General features: G+C 38.2%; 1 non-coding gene across 1 annotated transcript; it reads left to right on the top strand.

The window, feature by feature from the left end:
• The first annotated feature begins 7,196 nt into the window (after positions 1 to 7,196).
• On the top strand, positions 7,197 to 7,303 carry LOC138819564 (U6 spliceosomal RNA). Its single transcript, XR_011369487.1, has one exon. It is a non-coding gene; the product is annotated as a U6 spliceosomal RNA (small nuclear RNA).
• The last annotated feature ends 783 nt before the right edge of the window (positions 7,304 to 8,086 follow it).

The following is an 8,086-nucleotide window of genomic DNA, read 5'->3' as shown; positions in this document are numbered from 1 at the left end:
AGGTTCTATAGTCTTCATGTTTCAAATGAGCAGAAACTCATGAGGATAGGGAAGCGGGTGGGGAGCAGAGACATCCATGAAAGGCTGATTTGTATTTAACGCTAAGCTTTGAAGGAAATTAAATCACTTCTAATTAATTGCTCACTGCAATTAATTACTACACATTTGTTATTTAGTTCTATATCTTATTTTTGTTGTTGTTCTCTTTCTTTCTTCTTCTTCCCTTTCTCCCTCTAATACTGGAGTCACACCCATCCACTTCAGGATTTCTTGTTTGTTAACTGAAGATCAGAATCTCATGGACTTTCCTCTTAAGCTGGCTTCAAACCACATTCCTCACACCTCAGCCTCCTGAGTTAGTGTCACAATTGCTTGCAAGCACATGCAAAGTAGAGCTCCCAACACAATTCTGTATTTAGTCACAAATTTCATGTTTATTTTGGGGTGATTATCAGTCATGTGGAAAGAAGCACATCACATCATTACCTATTGTTTATTGTATTGAAACTGGCAAACATGATCTCTTGTAGATCAGTGTTTATTAGGATATACTCCTGCTTCAAATAAAGTTAATTCAAAGGAAGTTTGAAACGAGGGATTTGCTGTTTCAGTTATGTCCCTGAAGGTGGCGGTGATGGTACTTCAACTCTCCTAGTTTGTAAAGAGGACCTGCAAGGGTTAATCTTGGAGATCTGGCCATTTCTTCAGATACCAGGCAAAGCCCTGGCATCCTGTTCCCAAGCTGTGATCTGCTGGAAGGGTGAGGAATTTGTAGAAGCCAGTCTGATCTGGATTACCCATTGCTCCATCACACAGGCTTCCATGATTTTAATTAAACTCAGTATATAGTAATCTCCTTTACTTAATAAGCAGTTATTGCATTTCTGATTTCCTCCCAAATATGGGTAACTGCTACTCTAGGCTCTACTTTAACAAGAAAAATTCTAATATAGAGTTTTAAGAAGAACCAGCGAAATATAGTTTAGCTCACGGAATAAAAATAAATAGATAAAAAGTCAACAGGAGCAATGGCCACTTTGGACTAAACCATATAGCACTATTGAGAAAGCAGTACATTATGTATGTTGGAAAAGACCAGAACAGAGCATTGTGTTTCCACAGGAGTGTAGACAATAACTTGTGTTGGTGGGGATGAGGGGAAAGGAACCAACTTCATTAAAACTGTTGGTGACAATGCAAACTGGTGCAACCACATGGAAGGCAGTTTGGAGATTCCTCAGAAAACTAAACATAGAGCTACCCTATGATCCAGACACCCTATGACAATGCAAACTGGTGCAACCACATGGAAGGCAGTTTGGAGATTCCTCAGACAACTAAACATAGAGCTACCCTATGATCCAGACACCCTATGATCCACCCATACCACTCTTGGGAATTTATACAATGGGCTGTAATTAAAAGTCAGGACAGAGTAAAGACACACCACACACACACACACACACACACACACACACACACACACACACACACACACACACACACACATACACATTTTATTTATCCATTAGGAAGACCGATATTATGTCATTATGTCATAGAAAAATATGTCAAGTGAAGTAAGTCAGGCTCAGAGAGACAAAGGATGCAGGTTTTCTTTCAGAGTGGAGGTTAGATCTAAATTATAAATAGATATGTAAACATATATAGGGTCATATGAATATATGCACAAATGTATTACCTGAAATACGGTACATGCAGGGGAGAATTTAACACTCTAACTCCTTTGAACAACTAACCCACAGTTTAACAACACAAATGCCATGAAGCTGGAACATATGTTGTGGAGGAAGAAGTGGTCGAGGGGGACTGGAGCAGACACACGGAGAGAGGAAGGAGGAACAAATGCAGTGATAATATTCAATGCATGTATGAGAAAATGGAACCAGATAAATTGAGGGTATGGGTGGGGTTGGGAGAGATGAAAGGGAACAGTGGAAAGGATGACATTGCTTAAGACGCAGTGTACTCACAAACTGACATGTTGAATTGAAACCACTTTGTACTTAAGGATAATATAATAAAAATAGATTATATTAATCAATAATATAATATATAATATGAAACAATATAACATCATATTAATATATTATATATTAATATAGCATTATAGACAAATATATTATACATACATTATTATATATTATATACATATATATAAATATATAACTGTTATATTAATATATTCTATATTAATAACATTAATATATTATAAGGAAGTGAAAGACATTAACACATTGAAATTCTTTTTTAAAAATTTTATTGTCAAGGTGATGTACAGAAGGGTTACAGTTATATAAGTAAGGTAGTGCGTACATTTCTTGTGGAACTTGTTAGGTGAGGTTATGAAAACTGTCTCTAAGCATTCTCTTAGTGACTTTGTGACTAGTCCTTTCCCTGATACCTGCCTTTTGCAGGTGTAGACCAAAATTAAATGGGTGGACAAATGTAACTAGCCTAACAAAACCAGCACTCCCTCAATAACTGGAATGCTTCTAGTCAAATGTACCTAATAAACACCAGCATTTTCTGACATATGTTGCAAGGGACATTCCTATTGATATACAATAGTGCTATTTGGAAAATATTAAAAAAGCTTAAAGAAAACAGTGCTTCATGTCTCATTAAAATTCAAGCATTGGACAGTGGAATATATCTAAAAATTCCATCCTAACAGTACATTTAAATACATAAATATTTAAATATGAAGAGTATTAAAGTAGACGTAAAGTCTTATGTGAGGGAAGAGGTGAGTTGGGAGGGAGGGGTGCGAATGATGAAATGGATGACCTAGATCAAGACACACAGTATTCATAAACTGCTTAGTTGAGTGGCAACTCCTTTGGACACATACTTAAAGATAATAAAAAATATTGAACTAATAAGAATAAGAATGAACTTATGAAAGCACAGGGGAATTTGCCAAGTAATGAATAGTTCAATAAGTCACTTTAGCATGTTGGCACAAACTCATGGTTCAAAATTAGCTGTTGAATATTAAATTCAATTGCTAAGTAGCCATTAAGAAATCCTTCAATCCACATAAGTGATGAAACTAAGGAACCATCCCAAAGTTACTGAGTTTCTTATTCTCCAGAAAAGAATGAGCATCCTGTGCTATGCTTTCTGGTTAGATTTTGCCTAAGGCCCCCGACTCTGCTTTGTAAAAAGGTCGAGGGATTTCTTCCTCTGTCCAACTGGCTGGTAATTAAAAATGCATGTGTACATATGCACTATCTTGCTTAGTACTGTGGTAAGTTGTGGTGGGATGCAAAGGTAATGAAAAATATGAAACCCCTAGTATTAGATTCCATTTTGTTCCCTAATAGAACAGTGGGAAAAGGAAAAAGAATCTTAGGATGGCAATGGTCATGTAATTGTGGGTAGATCATGGATGAGCTGGGGGAGAAATCGAGGCACACACAGTTCAGTTCAAGACTGCAGGATCAGAGGGATCGGTCACTACGTATGGAGAGATATGTGGAAGATCTCCACACAAAGTCTTCACTACCATTGAGGATGCCACTACACACCTGCAGAGAGAATTCATCCTTCTCTATCTGTGTGCTTCTCTCTGACAGGGGCCTGGCTTTGTTCAGTAAAACCATGTCATCTGACTTTTACTTTCAATCCTATAGTACATTATGATTCATATTCAGGACAAGTGAAAACAAAATGATCAAGTAATTAAACCTATTTTCTATGAGTATACATGTATACATATAATAATGGAGACATTTTGATTATAGGAAATAACTGGTGCTATTTTCTTCCATTCTTCATTCTCCCACGTTGTGGTCTGGATCTTAAATAATGTGTTGTGAGTAAAAGCAGGAGCTAGATATCCCTTCTGTCTGAAATTGACAGCAGCTAACTGAGTGACTACATAAATTCTGTGACATCTCTGTGCCTCGATTTTCTCAACAGGTGATAATGATAGTCGCTTCCTGAAAATTGAGAGGAAGCCTGTGGAGTCCTGAGAACAGTGCTTGGCACTTATTAAGTAAAGTAAAACATTAAATTGTTGAAGGGAAGGCTCATTTTCATTAATATTTCAGTTTTTCTTAGTGGCAGAAAGGGACAGGAAAGGCTATCTAGTTGCTTCTAACACCTAATTAGTCAAACCCAGGTCACAGGGAAAATGAGGTCAACAATTTTCAGTGCCAATGAAATGTGACAAGCATTTAGTGTACTTTCACCTACCAGGACCATATCATTGGATGACTTAATTGACCAGCAGGGAGCAAGAAATATTTGCAGGTCTTCAGCTCGTCAACATCATTGATTCTACTTAAAACTCAGATTATCTTCTTGGAAAAATCATTCTTTATTGTCTCCTTCAGTTGTTCCCAATCTCCCATTTGTACACTCCCTTAAGGCAGACCCTGTTAGATTAAGAGTAACTCCACTCTCATTATTGTACCCTGTATTTGTCCATCATCATACACCCAGGGGTGAGCATGCAATCTCTTCCACAGACCTCTCAGTTATTTGTTTACACATGTTGTGTCTGTGGATCACCTTAGCTTATGTTCAAAAGAACCTGAACTCTGAAATTGTTTCCTTATTGCTGAAGAAGAGTGAGGTTCTACTTTTTCATTACAACATCTTGTGCAAACCTTGAATTCTCTGATACAACACCTTCAACACCCGCTCTAAAATTGTAAACTCTGTGGATGTGGCTGGTAAGAGCACACACCTAGCAACCCCAGTACTGCCAAAAAAAAAAAAAAAAGGAGAGAGGAAAGAAAGCATTTTTAATTAAATGTGTTTAACTGCCTTCTAGTATGGTAGATGGACAAGTTCATTTTGTAGTTCTAGTATCTAACAGAGTTACACGATTTGTGGAGATTAGACAGCAATGGAGGAGAAAGGGTCTGTGCACACAATGGTTGACAGGATTGGCACAAGTTCAAGATCTGAGAACTAAAGAAATGCTATTTCCAGAAGCCTTGTAAGTGACTGCCTCCTGGTGGGGGTGGTAGGCAGCCTTCAGCATATGCTCTAACAGACAGCTCTAAGAGACAGCATGTGGTCTAAGAAGGGAATACGAAAACATTAAAATACATATTTAAGGGTTCATTTTCCTAACATCACATTATCTGACCTTTTCCGCTTGACTCATACCTATACTAGATATTGCAAATAAGGGAAACCATGGGACCTATGTTTCTTTGGGCCTGGCTTACTTCACTTAATATAATTTTTTCCAAACCTTTCCATTTCCTAACAAATGGGGAAATGTCATTCTTTCTGATGGAGGCATAGAATTCAATTGTGTATATAGACCACATTTTCTTGATCCATTCATCTACTGAGGGGCATCTGGGTTGGTTCCATATCTTAGCTATGGTAAATAATGCTGCAGTAAACATAGTTGTGCTGGTAGCTTTAGTGTGGTCTTGTTTGTAAACATTTGGGTAAATGCCCAAAAGTGGGATTGCTGGATCATAGGGGAGATCTATGTGAAGTCTTTTGAGGAACCTCCATACTGCTTTCCAAAGTGGTTGAACAAGTTTACATTCCCACCAACAATGAAGTAAGGTTCCTTACTTAGAGTTCTTGATTTTTGCTGTTCTAACTGGAGTGAGGTGATATCTCAATGTTGTTTTGATTTGCATTTCTTTTATGGCTAGGGATGTTGAACATTTCTTCATGTGTCTATTGGCCATCCTTCTTTCTTCTTCAGAGAAGCTTCTCTTTAAGTCTTTCGCCCACTTATTTATTGGGCAGTTGTTTCTTTGAGGATTTGTTGTTGGGTGGTTTAATTTTTTGAGTTCCAAGTATATTTTAGATATGAGACCCTTGTCCGTTGTATGGCTAGTAAAGATCTTCTCCCAATCGGTGGGCTTTCTATTGATCTTGCTAGCTATGTCATTTGCCCTGCAGAAGCTCTGCAACCTTATGCAATCCCATTTGTCCAACCTTTCTTTGATTTGTTGTGCTTCCGGGTCTCTATTCAGAAAATTTCGGCCTGAGCCAAGGAGACCTAGGGTTTCTCCTATTCCATCCTGTAATGTTTTCAGAGTGTCTGCTTTGAGTTCAAGGTCTTTGATCCATTTGGAGTTGATTCTGGTGCAGGGTGATATATAAGTATGTATTTTAATGTTTTCGTTTCTTTCATGCATGTGTTTCTAACGCATTTATAAGATTATTTCTTTGTTGCTTTGTATGTCCCTCCCCCACAGTGTAACCCCCGCTTTCACTATATTTAATGTCAGTATAACATGTGGAGGAGATGGGGACAAACAAGTCGTTTAAGGATTCAGGTGGACCTGTTGCAACAATGAGAAGTACAAAATGTCATGTCAAAACCAGCTTTACAATGTCGGTGTGGGGGGGGAGGGGGGTATAATTGGGTGGGGGGAGGGGGGAGGCGGGGAAGGGAGGTGAAGGGTAAACAAAGGAGGAGGCTGCAATGCTTGGTAAGAAATGTATGCATTATCCTGCCCATGTAATTGTAGCCCCTCTGTACAGTATGTTCTCAAATAAAATAAAATAAAATTAAAAAAAAAAGTTGACAGAACATGCAAATGACATTAAAATTTTTCTGTTTAATGAAAAAAAAAAAAAAAAAAAGAAGGGAATACGACCAGTGCCTTGTGAATGCAAGCATGGCATGGAAAGAGTGCTCGGGCCATTTCTAAGAGGTAGAAAGCACAACTCCATTTCTACTGGAGGATTTCAGAGAACAGAGCCCACTGGAGAGTCAATTCCTAGTGGAACAGAAAGGTGAAGGAAGCAACTGCATGTGAGAATTGAAGGGCCTCTGCTCATGCTTTATCTTGAGCTTTGGATGAGTTCTGGGGGGCACAGAGAGAGTAGATAGAGATGGAGGCGTCTGTGGATGAGGACTAGGTGTTTTGTGATACTAAAATGCTGAAAAATAAAGGATTTGGAAAGTTACCCTGAACTGGGAGAGTCATACATAGAAGGCCATATGTGTGTCTTGTTCTCACACACAACTTCCTTCTTCATCTCTGCCTTGAGGTTAAGAGATAAAACCAATATGTGAACCTTCATTGTGTGTATGTGACTATGGAACCAGGTTATTTGAGGGGACAGAGGATGTGGGAGAGATGGGGAAGAATACTCAAATAGATCAAGATGAATTGTACCCATCAATTAACTTGGCAAATTGAAGCCATTTGTACAGATACTTAAAGATGGAAACAGTACTCACTTTGGCAGCACATATACCAAAATTGGAATGATACAGAGAAGATTAGCATGGCCCCTGCGCAAGGATGACATGTAAATTTGTGAAACGTTCCATATTTTTACAACTTCCCAATAAAAAAGTGGGCTAAAGACTTAAAGAGAAACTTCTCTGAAGAGGAAAGAAGGATGGCCAATAGACACATGAAGAAATGCTCAACCTCCCTAGCCATAAAAGAAATGTAAATCAAAACAACATTGAGATTCCACCTCACTCCAGTTAGAATGGCTATAATCAAGAACTCTAATAAAAACAGATGCTGGAGGGGATGTGGACAGAAGGGAACACTACTGCACTGTTGGTGGAGTGTAAACTTGTTCAACCACTTTGGAAAGTAGTATGGAGGTTCCTCAAAAAACTCCACATAGAGCTCCCCTATGACCCAGCAATCCCACTTTTGGGCATTTACCCAAATGATCACAAACAAGACCATACTAAAGCTACCAGCACAACTATGTTTATGGGAGCATTATTTACCATAGCTAAGATATGGAACCAACCCAGATGCCCCTCACTAGATGAATGGATCAAGAAAATGTGGTATATATACACAATGGAATTCTATGCCTCCATCAGAAAGAATGGCATTGCCCCATTTGTTAGGAAATGGAAAGACCTGGAAAAAATTATCTTAAGTGAAGTAAGCCAGGCCCAAAGAAACATAGGTCCCATGGTTTCCCTTATTTGCAATAACTAATATATGTCTGAGATAAGCAAAAACAGTGAGATAAATTGATGTTAGGTGAAATGAATCCCAAGGTAAGTATTCAAATGTTTTTTTCCTTCTCGCTATTGTTTCTAACATATTTATAAGATGATTTCTTTGTTGCTTTGTATGTCCCTCCC

This window comes from Dipodomys merriami, unplaced genomic scaffold (genome assembly GCF_024711535.1).
Source record: "Dipodomys merriami isolate MVZ:Mamm:240054 unplaced genomic scaffold, mDipMer1.0.p SCAF_8, whole genome shotgun sequence".
NCBI lineage: Eukaryota > Metazoa > Chordata > Mammalia > Rodentia > Heteromyidae > Dipodomys > Dipodomys merriami.
Note: the sequence above shows the minus strand (reverse complement) of the source record. Positions and strands in the feature narration are given on the sequence as shown.